The following is a 13,975-nucleotide window of genomic DNA, read 5'->3' as shown; positions in this document are numbered from 1 at the left end:
AATATATTATTTGGTTCAGTTTGGCCAACTAGTAACTCAAAATAAATATGATTAAGATAATTAGAATTCTCCAAATAATCTAAACATATTGGATCTATTTTTCAAAATTTATAATTTTAATATACTTTTAATCTTTTTTAGAACTGAAATAAAATTTGAAAATTTAATGTAGGTACTTTTTTTAAACTAGTATTGTGTGAAATTCTCTAAATAATATTTTTATTATTATCATTTTTTATTCTAAAAAAAAAGAAAAGAAAATGAATAGTATATAATTGTCTTTTGTATTATGTTAAGTGTTTCAAAAGTGTTCAAATAAAATAATTATTAAAATTTATTACAAAGAAGGTAAAGAAACCAAAATACTCAAGAAAGAAAAGACATTGGAAACACAAATTAACCTTACAAAAGCCAAGGAAAATGTTACAAAAGCCAAATTAACCTTACAAGATCGTCATCGAACAAACAATATAGAAGCATAAATTAAAACACAAACTAAAATTAGTCTGTAAACAAACCAAAAGTTCATAAATGTCACAAACATCAAGCTTAAAAGAAACCAAAACTATATTGTTCTTCACAAAACAAAACACAAAGAATTTGTTCCAGTTGCATGCTTAAAAAGAGAAACCACAGTCTTTTTCAACATCTTCACTCAAGTTTCATATATTGGAAGAACTTTGACTTCCTATAACACTAACACCGTTTAGTGACCTCTGCAAAAATTTAAATAATACAATTAGATTAGTTATTATATTTGAAAATCAAATACATTGTAATGAGTTAAATATTAAAATATAATACCTAGCTCAAATGTGACATGGAGAAGCTAGATTTTAGCATAGTAGTAAAAGGCATATTTAAGTATCTAGGCATCTACATTTGCATTAAAAAAGTAATATACCTTAAATAATATAAACTAATTAAACAAAATGAAATTAAGTTGTGTCTTTACATTATGAATATACCTCTTGGACAATTGGAACATTTGTTGTTGGCACAAAAAATCTTGAAGGTCCTACAACATATGACTGCATTGTGGTATCTAATAATAAATAAATAAACATGTGTGACTATCATTGTTTGTACAAAAAAATTAAGTTTTATATCTCCAAAAACATAATTTTATTTACCTATCACAGTAGTGTGTAGTGCTTGAGATTTACTTGTACCCACCTTTTCAACTTTTCTTTTTTTCCTCTCCAAAAGCCCCTTCATTCTACCATAAGTCTGTCCTTTCTTTCTTAGTCGAGGAGGATCCTTAATTGAAACATCAGAAATTACTAAAGTTGCATGCCCATCACTTCACATGTCACTCCACCACTTATAGATGCATTATGTTTTTAAATTTGCTCAAAGTACTATTGTAGGAACCCACATTTTATGTTCTCATCATGTTCATGAGCATCTGTGTGATTATGACTTGTTAAGTTTGCATGTGCGTGTTGTGATTTGTTTCGCTGGAGTTAATGTGATCCATGCCTTGTTTTGAAGCCTTGTGATTGTCTAAGTGTAGTATGCTTGTCTTGTTCCTTCCTTGATGTGAAACTTAGGTCACGCCTTGCCTGAGTTATACTAGCCGATGTTATTCCAAGCCGAGGTCACCCTTAGTCTAGTAGTAGTATCTTGGAACCCCTTGTTGACCTCCGTCCTTGCCTTGACCTCATTAGCCGAGATGTTACCTTGCACCCAAGCGATCTCGTCCTGGAGTGGTACGACCTAGGCCGAGGTGTGGCGCATCTAGGCCAAGATGTGGCACAGCTTAGTCAAGTGTTGTCCTTCCTAGCCGAGGTCATTGTCACCTTAGTTGCCGAAGTCCTTTGTTAGCCGATGTCACCCCTTGCCGGAGTGTCATTCTATGTAGCTTGTTAGATACGCCTTGTTGTTAGCCGATGTCATTGCCCTGTCAGAGAGCCCATACCGCTTTGCTTGTTGAACACCCTTCCACCATGCTTTGTCTGGTCTGTCAGTCACCTTTTCAGGAAGAACCCAACCAGTCGCCGCCACGTGTCCCAGCAGAGATTTAACCCCAAAACCGGGTATAGAAAACTATCATTTGGTGTCATAACCTTGTCTTGTAGAGAGAGAAGCTCTAGGAGGAAGAAAGAGTTTTAGAGTGAGGAAGTAGATCTTCAAGCTTGATTCCTAGAGATCCGACCGTTAGATCCGCGTTCTAAGGTTAGATTCTTGATCTGCTCATGATGTTCTTTATGTTCATGTTGTTGCATTGCATGATCGGATATGATTTGTAAGCCATGCATCGTTTTGAAGCTCGATTTTAGAAAGAGAAAATGACATCCATGTGTTCTTCAAGAAAAGTCTTGTTTTGATCCGAAAGCTTGCATAAAGAATCATGTTTTTGTGTTTGTTTCCGCAAGAATTCCAAGTACGGGTACCCAGGTCCATGTTTTCAAACTCATAGCACGAAAACCCCAGATTTGTGATGACAGATTATGATTGAACATCCATATTTTTCATGTTTTCACACTCATGTTCTTCACGTTCATCAGCAGAGGGATACCCAGAGTTTCCCGACCTCTTTTCCTTGCATGAGGCCCTCGGGAACACACCTCGGAGAGGAGGTGTGGAACCTCGGCCTAGACCTGGTTGGTGCCCAGCATGTTTTCCGAAATCATTTGTGTACATACGAAACTTGTTGAAGGTGCATTCAATAGGCTTTGCCATGTGTTTGTAGGACTTGGGCTTGTCTCGACCCCGACGTTTGAAGAAACTATGTGAGTGGTATTTTTAATAAAGCTATGTTATACTTGTTTTCATAAAATCTCGTCTTGCCTTGTTTTGAAAAGTACTTGATCTAGCATGAATGACTATCCCTACTTGCATATTAAACACTATCTTGTTTTGATGACATGTCTTGAAAGTCCTTAGCTGCAGGGGACTATAATGCAACTGCACTCTTGTCTTGAAAGTCCTTAGTTGCAGGAGACTATAATGCAACTGCACTCTTGTCTTGATATGTCATCGCACTTGTAATATGTAGATGTAATAACATCCAAGGAACTTGAAGGGCCGGCAATGAACTTGATTTCCTTCTTGCTTGTATAGTATGCTATGTATTGTTTTGAAAGAAATCTTGGATATCAATCATGCAAAACCTTTATTTCTGATATCATTCACTGAGTATCCAAGCTCACCCTCTCTATATATATGTAGGTGACGAACAAGAAGGCATTGAGGCCTAGACGCGATGCCGATGCGTTTTTGGGTGCATTGCCGACATGTTTTGGATTATCATTTTGTACCGTCTTGAAGATCATGCTTCTCGGCTTGTTTTTCATTTGTACTTGTATACGTCGGCTTGAGAAGCCTTTTGGTCAAGATGTCATTTCCTTATTGTATTTAAGTTGTAAGACTTTATAAGGATGTATGTCATTTCATCGGACTTATGCACGGCTCTCATGGACTATTTAGATTCTGTATATGTATATATATTGCTTCCGCACTTGCAAGCCCCATATTTTATACTCTGATTGTGTGTGATTTTGAAAGTTGGCCTTCGGTAATTACGGATTACTGGCTATCACGGCACCAAACTACTAGGGGCGGTTTGGGGGCGTGACAACTATCCATGTTCCTATCTACAATCTCACTTGTGACATCGGAATTAGAACATAAATTCATGAGAGCAAACGGTTTGCGCATTAACCTATTAGGGCGCATTGCTTTTAGCTGAATTACCACTATTATCTTCTGCTAATTTAGAATGCCTTTCCCCTACACAACCCTATTTTGCATCTTTCGTCCATCTCTCCAAAATATACTTTTTAGGAATTTTCTTCACATTATTCAAATTGAACACTCTTAAAGCATGACGACATAACAATCCCAATGACACAAACCGTTTACAACTACATGAGATTGAGCAATCAGATGAGTTGAAGTTCACATAGTACTATTGAGTACCATCCTCCATTCACATCTTATACATTTGCAATGTCCCATTAGAAATGCATTCAACAACCATTACCAATGTTGTTTGCAAAAACTCATCTTGAAACATTGCAAATATTTTGTGTGTATACACTTTACATGCATGTTTCGAAATTCCAGTACTACGAGATGCAATGGGAGGTTTTCCATTAGCACAATTAAAATCATCGATCACTTCTACCTCATGCATCTTCTCGGCATTTTGTTCATAGTGACGCGCAAATTCAGTAAGAGCCAATGTCTTACTTGCTATATGTTGAAAAACATTATTTGTGCTCACACTTCTTGTAGCGACTCTAATTTTCTTAAGTCATTTATTTATTATTATGATTATTATATCTTATTTTATTTTTGACTTTATTAATTGTGTAGGTTACATGAGAATTTAATGTGGTATTTAATGAATTTAATGTGGTACTTAATAAATTTAATGTGTTATTCAATTAATCCACATATATTTATATATTTATATTTGTATTTGTTATAAAAAAAAAAAGAGGTGTTATATATATAGGTATATATATATATTTTATCTTATATTTATATATATTACAATTATATGTAGTATCTAATATAATATAATATAATATAATATAATAGTCATATTAGATTAGGATAGGAAATTAGGTTATTATATATATATATATATATATATTATATAAGTAATCAACTAGGTATAGGAGTTGATAAGATAATAAAGATTAGAAAAGTGAATCAAAATAGAGAGGCTGTCGTGAGAGAGAGAGCCGAGAGAGAGAGAGAGAGAGAGAGAGAGAGTTGCGAAAAAATAAAAGGAATAGGGTTTTGTTTTGGTGGCTCCTTTAGCTCTCTAAATATTTTATTGATCTTCAAAATAATATTATGAGTACAAAACTCACTTTCTTTGATTTATGTTTAATTCGCTGTTTTATTTATTTATTTATTTTTATTTTTTTGATGTTAGTTTGATTTTGTTTTGCTTAAAGATGATAGATTAACTTTAATTATTTGATTAGTTGTGGATATAAGATTTAGGGTTTATAGATGATAGATTGATTTTAAGTATTTTGACTAGTAGTATATGTAAAGTTTAGGGTTCTTAGATAAGTGATTGATTTTAATTACTTTGATTAGTTGTGTAGGTAAACTTTAGGGTTTTTAGATGATTGATTAATTTTAATTACTTTGATTAGATGTATATGTAAAGTTTAGGATTTTTAGATGATTGATTAATTTTAATTATGTTGATTAGACGTATATGTAAGGTTTAAGATTTTTAGATGATTAATAGCTTGTAATAATTTTAATTAGTTAGGTATGTAAGGTTTGGGATTGTTTTAGATGATTGATTAATTTTAATTATGTTGATTAGACGTATATGTAAGGTTTAAAATTTTTAGATGATTAATTGATTGTAATAATTTTAATTAGTTGGGTAAGTAAGGTTTGGGATTTTTTTTAGATGATGGATTAATTTTAATTATGTTGATTAGACGTATATATAAGGTTTAGGGTTTTTAAATAATTAATAGATTGTAATAATTTTAATTAGTTGGGTATGTAAGGTTTGGGATTGTTTTAGATGATGGATTAATTTTAATTATGTTGATTAGACGTATATGTTCGGTTTAGGATTTTTAGATGATTAATTGATTGTAATAGTTTTAATTAGATGGGTATGTAAGGTTTGGGATTTTTTTTAGGTGATTGATTAATTTTAATTATGTTGATTAGATGTATATGTAAGGTTTAAGGTTTTAGATGATTAATTGACTGTAATAATTTTAATTAATTGAGTATGTAAGGTTTAGGATTTTTAGATGATTGATTAATTTTAATTATGTTGATTAGATGTATATGTAAGGCCTAAGATTTTAGCTAATTAATTGATTGTAATTATTTTAATTAGTTGGATATGTAAGGTTTAGAATTTTTAAATGATTGACTAATTTTTAATTATTTTGATTAGACGTGTAGGTAAGGTTTAGAGTTTTTGAATGATTGATTGATTTTAATTATTTGCATAAGTTGGGTATGCAAGGTTTAGGGTTTTATTTTGGGTGACTTTATTAATTCTTTGAGTGATTCTTTGATCTTCAAAAATAATTGTGAGTACAAAATCCACTTCCCTTGATTTATATTTAATTCTTTGTTTTTATTTATTTATTTGATATAAGTTTGATTTTGTATTCACACAAAGATGATAGATTGATTTTAATTATTTTGACTAGTGGTGTACATAAAGTTTAGGGTTCTTAGATAATTGATTGATTTTAATTATTTTGATTAGTTGCATACAAGGTTTAGGTTTTTTTATATGGATTGATTTTATGATTGTAATCACACTCATGATTATATAAAATTAAAATAAACTTAGAATCCATAGATATTGGTTAGAGGATGGATTGATTCGTTGTTTTTATTTATTTATTTTTATTTGATGTTGGATTGATTTTGTATTTGAATGTAAATGAAGGATTGATTTTACTTATTTGGATTAGTTGTGTATGCCATGTTTATGATTTTTATATGGATTTATTTTATGGTTGTAATTACACTCATGGTCATATGAAATTAAAATTAATTATGAACCTTTAGATAAATTTTTTATACTCCACCATGACTCCTTGGATTGTTGTTTTATTTGAGTGATGGGGAGAAAGAGTGTATAAAAAAGTGAGGATTATTAGAGTTGTTTAATGCCTTATGCCCGACATTGTTATATTTGTCTCATGATGTTGATGAGATGTTATTTATATTGTTGCCTCGTTCTCATGAGTAGACGAGTGCTTTGATTTGCGCGCATACGTATACGCTAACTATCGGGGGAGTGTGAGTCAAACTCGGGACGATGTCCCCGTGCAAGTTTGGCTTCGGAGCAGTGTTAGGTATACGGGAGGCACATGGGATATATGTGTAGGCCAGAAGGGGAGAGCCGAAGTGGTGGAGTTAAGGAACAAAGAATTTAATTATGAATTTATTAGTATAGTGTGTATGGTATTGTTATGTACATGATAAAAAAAGATAGTAAACGATCTTGATAAATTATGAAATTTGAGCAGAAGCATGTATACGTGATTTTGGACAACTCTTGTGTTGTAGCTTTTTATTAAAAAATCGATTAGAACTTATAATGGGATGATCTTGGTTATTGTCGGTTTGATTCACTTTGGTAATGCAGATTTTATAGGCTGTTTTAACCCATGAAACGAGTTCATTTTTATTGGTTTCGCGTAAACTGAAGTAAAACATTATTCTGCACACTTTTCATGTTTTGAACTTTTTCGGAAAAAAATCATCTTATGGAAGTTTTTGTTCGTTTTCAGCTTCATATTTTTCGATTGAATTCCGTCTAGATTTTTAGATCAAGCCTTTCTCTTAACCTGTTCAGTTTCTGTTAAATTCGTTCACGTTGTCTTTTAAAAAATTTGATTCTGTACAACTTTCGTTCTTTGAGTTTTGATCAATTCGAATTATTTAAGTATGAAACGGTGTAATTTTATATTTGTTTCAACAAGTTACTTATGATTAAATTATACTAACTTTATTTGTTTTGCAGGATGGTGGGTCTTACTAATTTTTTATGCAGGGCTGACCCACCATATTTCTATTTCTATTTTGTTTATTTTATAATAAATTTATATTTCGTTGTGTACAGACAAGAAACTAAATGCCACCGTGTCTCGAGAAACTACCCATTCGTCTCGGTGCGGTTGGAACTACTTGTCTTGTCCTGTAATAAGAATTTAATGTATTTTTGTTTGTGTCTGGTGGACACGTGGGTGTTGAATCTTGTACTCATACCAGTATACCTGTATACTGACCCGTTTTGTCTCTTGGCAACTCAGGTGCGTTCTATTTGAGCGCAGCTGAGCTTCCTTTGCAGGATTAGTTGAGGCTACGGTGGTGACGAGAAGTAACTAAAATTTTGGGGCGTGACACTTCTTTAACTAGAATTTATGTTGCATGAAAATATATCACGACTAAAGACGGGAGCCCATTTTTCCCGAATGCTATGTAGTTTTAAGAGCCATGATTGATTGGGACAATTCAATGTATCAATCATTTTCTTCCACTTATCCTTAAATTCACTTTTATTATCACATTTGTACAACAAATAGTTAAGCATGTCTTTAAACCCATAATAACGATAAAGACCAGAAATATCACTGCAGCATTTTTTGAGATGTGCCATTAACACAAACAATGTTGTGTTTTAGGCAAGACCCTTGCAATGGCATTTTCCATTGCACGATCTTGATCAATGAAAATAGTTTTTGGTGCCTTATAATCCATAGACTCAAGAAAAGTATTAAACAACCAAACAAATGATGCAATTATCTCATCACACAAAAAAGTCAACCAAATAGCACATTTTTCCAATGATGATTTTGTTGGAACAATTTTCTACGTAAAATAAATAAATTGAAACAAATCAAACAAACAAAAATAAATTACTTACCGAATTTATGTTATCGAACTAAATAAATAATTAAAAGATCAAGTCGAGTGTGTGGCACTCCATCCTTAAGAGAGATTCGTCCCGTTACGGTGCTTACGGATAAAAGGCGTCTATTTCTCAAGATACAATGATCTTCACAAATTGTAGTAGCACTCCAAACAATTTGTACAGTGAACAAAACTTGTGTTCTATACTCTCTAAATTTTTCCTAAAACTAGTATGAAGAATAATAATGCAAGAAAGCAAAATGAAGGTAAGAAAATCAATTTTTCTGAATCACTTGACTACTGGAAATGGCCTGCTATAAATAGACCCGAATAGGTCCGAAAATCAAACTGAACAGGTAGGTTTTTAAATGAACAGGTGCAACAGATATAATTCAAATTTTGAACAGATAACTGCTTCCAACTGTAACAAATCTGCTGGCAGTTTTGGACAAATAACTGCTGGGCAGTTTGGATCTATCTGGGTAGTTTTAAACCTGTAAAACAGTTTGAATCTGTTCAAAAAATTTGAATTTGTTGTGGAATTCGAAATAGACACAAATTTTTGAAAAAAAAATTGAATTAAAAACATTTTGAAATTCAAATAAATTTTGTCTAAAAAATTAACGTTAAAATCGTACCAACCCACAACCCACACCCATACCCGCGTTCGGCACGGCTTGACTGGTCAAACGGCGGCGACCGCACGTATGTGGTGGTTTGAACGAAGGTTCACTTTGTCCATAACCCTTCCCTTCTACAAACTTGGGGTGCCCCTTGGGGGGTTGGACACCTAGAGTTTATATGTTCACAAAAGCTCACTTAAAATTTCAATGTGGGATAAGCCTTACAAGAAAACCCACATTTAATTCTTTAATTGCTCATTCTATGAACCTGAAAACGACATCAACTTCCCATTCACTCAGAAATAGTTTTGATGAGCCGTTTTCGCCGTGTGACTTGCCACGTGGCAAGGAACACGTCATCTCTTCGGACCTACCCCAAAAGACATTTGGGACCTACTCAAATTTGGACTCAAAGTTGGCCCGAAATAAGCCTATAAAAACCAAATTTCTAACAGATTTACCCCTACAAATGGAGCACAAATCATTTTATATTTGTTTGTCCGGTAGGTGGTATAAAAAATACAAAATCTCCAAAACACTCAGAGTCCAATTTGGAAATTCCATCTCTCAAAAAAAATAAAAATAAAATAAATTTACTCATTCGATTTTCGTCATCTACTTGCACTGTATAAAAGAATATTGGATTCTCTCTTTGCTTATGCTTAAAATGATTTATTACACTCTGACTATCACCAACTTCAATTCTTTTTGACTGCTGAACTTGAATATAGTTATGACAATCACGCTTGGTGAATCCACCCACTTCATTTAACAAATATCCATATGTTTTGGACACCCTTATACCAACATCAACAATGGATTTAATAACACCTTTACTAGTGTCATGTATTTTACGTGCATACCTTATCAAGTGTCTTTGACTTGATTCAATTAAGGGGTGATTGTGCTCAATGTGGGTGTTTGGTAGAACTTATTTGCAGCTTAAATCAACTTATAGCTTAAAATAAGTCATATTGGAGTGTTTGGTAAAAATTATGAGGGATGAATTATGGCTTAACTTAAGCCATTTCACCAATTATCTATTAAGTTGCCTAAGAGGTGCTTTTCCAAACTGATTATGCGCGCAGTTGATTCTTAAGGTGTATAATGACTTAAATGCTCCTCAGATATTTCAACTATTACCAAAAACCCGACTATATAAGCCTTTGTCTAAGCACTGTTCACTTGTGAGAGAAAGACAGAGGCGATTTTCGGCAAGGGCTATTCCCGGCGAGGGTGATTTCCGGCCAGAGCTCTCTCTCTCTCTCTCTTTTATACACGCACACGATTTCCGGCAAGAGTTCTCCTTCTTTTTCTCTCTCCCTCTCCCCCTCTCTTTAGATCGCGATCTGAAATTGGAAATCAACACTGCTCGCTCACTCTCTGCTGCCTTCTGCACCTGTATCGTCGGCTCGCGCATCAATGCCGTCACATGAACGCTATTTCAAATCGGCAGCTAGGGTTTCACAAACGAGAGCTTGGCGATCGGGATGAAAAGAAGAATGATAGAAGGGTTTTGCAGATCGGCAGCTAGGGTTTTACAACACTAGTTGGTCGCCGGTCTGAAACGAAAGAGAAAAGGGGGGTTGACGGCATACGGACGGAGGAGACGATGAGGGCTGGCGATGTACGGCTAGGGTTTTGTAATGAATTTTTTTTTTTTGAAAAAGAATAATAAATTATTTTGTAATGTAATGAAAAAGAATTAAAAAAATAACAAAATCAAAAAAAAATAACAATTGTTATTAATTGCAATGAAAAAGAATAATAAATTAAAAAAGAATAATTATTAATGAAAAAAAATAACAATTGTTGATTATTAATATTATTTAAAAAAGAATAATAAATTAAAAAAATAACAATTGTTATATTATTAATTGTAATGAAAAAAATTTAATAAAAACAAAATCACAATTAAAAAAATTTAATATTGTATATTTTTGTAATGAATTACTTATTAATTGATACTAATTAATAATTTTAGTATTAATTCAGACTAATTAAGCCGTTAATTGATACTAATTAATAATTTTAGTATTAATTGATACTGATTAAGCAATTGATTGATAATAATTAATTTATAATGGAAAAAAATTGCTACAATAACACTTCCATTCCATTACATTTTTATCAAAGGTATCAATTTTTATATTAGTTGATACTAATTAATACTAATTATATTAAATGAAAAAATTTATAATGATACTAATTGATACTATTATTAATTTTAGTATTAATTGATGGTAATTAAGCCATTAATTGACACCTAATTCATTTATAATGAAAAAATGAAAAAAAATTATACTAATTGATACTATTTTTAATTTTAGTATTAATTGATACTAATTAAGTCATTAATTGACACTAATTAATTTGTAATGAAAAAATGAAAAAAATTATACTAATTGATACTATTATTAATTTTAGTATTAATTTATGGAAATTACGCCATTAACTAAGACCTAATTCATTTATACTAAAAAATGAAAAAAAATATATTAACTTTTGTAATACTAATTATATTAATTTTTATTAATGAAATAAATTTTTTAAAATTAAAACTGAAAAAAATGACAAAATAATCATTTTTATATCATATAAGGGCAAAAAGAACAATTACACAGTAAAAAATTATTTTACAACTTATTAACCAAACACTACTCTGCTGCTTAAATCCATAATCTCACAGTTACACCAAACATGTTAACAATTTATATTCACAGCTATAAGCCATAATCTGTTAAGCTATATTTTATAATCATTTTTCCACAGCTCTACCAAACGGGACAATGATTAACTGACTGATTTCGTAAATGTCATTTTCTACTCTAAAAATAATTTGAGCCTGACAACCACATCTAATGTCTAGCCTATCATACTTCTTTTATTGGCTAGGGTCACTAAATTCCCTAAATGCTTCTCTTGAACAAACAAAGTTATGACAAATCAGTTGAGTTGTCCCTCTTTTATAAGTTTTTTTATCTCTTCGAATACAAAAGACTTTGTAATATGCATATTCATTGTACATGTTATAAGCTTCCTCTTTACTATTTGCAATCATTCCAATTTTTAACTCAACAATGCTATCATCCTAGGCACTTGGCACCGTTTGGGAAGAAGTTGGTTGGGTTTTTTTGGCCATTTTAGTCACAAAAAACAAAATATGCTATTTTAGCCATAACAAACAAAACATCACATTCAACCCATAATCATTACACTCTTCTCTCACAAAAAAAGTCAAAAAAGCTAAAAAATCCTTCCCAAAGCAAGCTTTTTAGCCCAGGCTAAAATAACCAAAAAAGTCAAAAAGCCAAAAAGCCAACCCACTTCCCAAACGGAGGCAAAAAATTATCAGGAGCATTTGTATCTACAATGAATTACAAAAAAAATATTAAGATATGTATATCAAATTTATACATAAAATATTTAATGCAAAAAATTGATATATATATATATCAAATTTATATACAAATTCAAAAATTTGTGATAGGCATATTCAATTTCAAAAATGCGCCGGACCTCCAGTAAACTCCACCCCCACCGACCCCCCAGTGCCACGTGGCACTGCAGGATTGGAAGAAAAAAAAAAAAAATTGGCCAATAGAGACCCACCACGTCACTGGGGGTCGACCCCCACTGGGGGTGTGTAGCAGTGTTGTATTCAATTTGCATCAAATTTATCATGTAGATCTTTGCTGAGAACTCATATGTTATATTTAAAAAATTGTGATAAGCACAATCAGTTTATATCAAATATATATATAAAATATTAATATTAATATATATATATTACATATATTCTCTTTGTCTTCAATATTTAAACCAGAAAGTTGATATATATATATATATATATATAATATAAAAGTACCTCTTTCTACAACTTATTTTCTGTTTGAAACCATTGTGGATTCTACACTTTGATTTGGTTCAGGTGCCATGAGACTTGTGATGATAATTTTAACCTATAATTGAAAAATTAAAATAAAAAAATCAATAAATTTGGTTAGAAGAAAAAAGAGGGAAAAGTTAGAGGTCTTATCTTAACTTTAATTCCAATAAAAAACTTACTAGGTTGAAATTGATTCACCAGGCTCACCTTTAGCAAGAAAGAGGAGATGAAAGTCTGGAAGAAAAGAACAATGGACGACAAAGAATGAAGGCAAATTCTCTCTCTAAAATGGGTCAACAAATCGTGTGAGAAAGTGGTGGAGTGGGGTTGAGGTGGGCGGGTCTTGAAAATATAAGAGAGAAGAAAGTTAGAAGACCCATGAGAGAGAATTACATTGCAAACTTTAGAGAGAATATAAACACTGCTAGTTTTGATTAGTGATTTTCTGATGTGGCAAATCTCTAACACCATTTAATTAAGGGATGTGTTGTTAAGTTGTGATTAGCTATGGGTAACCATATATGGGTGTCACTGTGCCAACATGGTACCCTATCTACATTTAAAAATTTCTGATGATTTAAGACTACTTTGAAAATATAATTAAAAGTCATTTTTCAGCTGTTAATCTATTTGAATAACATTATCTCTCACATTTTTTACATATTTTTTTATAAAAAAAAAATCAAGTAAAATCAAAAAACTAACTTTTAAAAATATTTCCAATACAACCCTTAATATATAATTTTATTCTTAAATTACACCTTGCTACCCCTAGCTAGGGGTGGGGGTGGGTCGGTTGCGACCACGGAACTTTCAATCTGTCATCCGTCTGTCAGATTGGCGGATTAAAAAAAATCAATTCACATCCGTCCGTCAATCCAGCAGATGTGGATTGAGCGAATTGGCGGTTTGGTGGATGGATGCGAATTGGTTTGGCGGTTTGAAATTTTATAAATTTTTAATATAGTTCAACTTGTGCACTTCCTCAAAAAAAAAAAAAAAAAAGTATTGCAGTCAATAACTTAAAAAAGTATTACAATTACTGCATGTCTCATCCAAAGAAAGAAAGTTTGAAACTTTAGAA

The 13,975-nt window shown here is 31.9% G+C and overlaps 1 long non-coding RNA gene across 1 annotated transcript; it reads right to left on the bottom strand.

Annotated features, from left to right (window-relative positions):
• Positions 1-453: 453 nt before the first annotated feature.
• Positions 454-13,254, bottom strand: LOC145801471 (uncharacterized). Its single transcript, XR_014343047.1, has 3 exons — positions 13,099-13,254; positions 12,871-12,964; positions 454-716 (listed from the first exon to the last, which is right to left on the bottom strand). It is a non-coding gene; the product is annotated as an uncharacterized LOC145801471 (long non-coding RNA).
• Between the last annotated feature and the right edge of the window lie 721 nt (positions 13,255-13,975).

This window comes from Camellia sinensis, chromosome 10 (assembly GCF_055761805.1).
Source record: "Camellia sinensis isolate YWXY chromosome 10, ASM5576180v1, whole genome shotgun sequence".
Lineage (NCBI taxonomy): Eukaryota > Viridiplantae > Streptophyta > Magnoliopsida > Ericales > Theaceae > Camellia > Camellia sinensis.
This window is presented reverse-complemented; position numbering and strand designations above follow the sequence as displayed.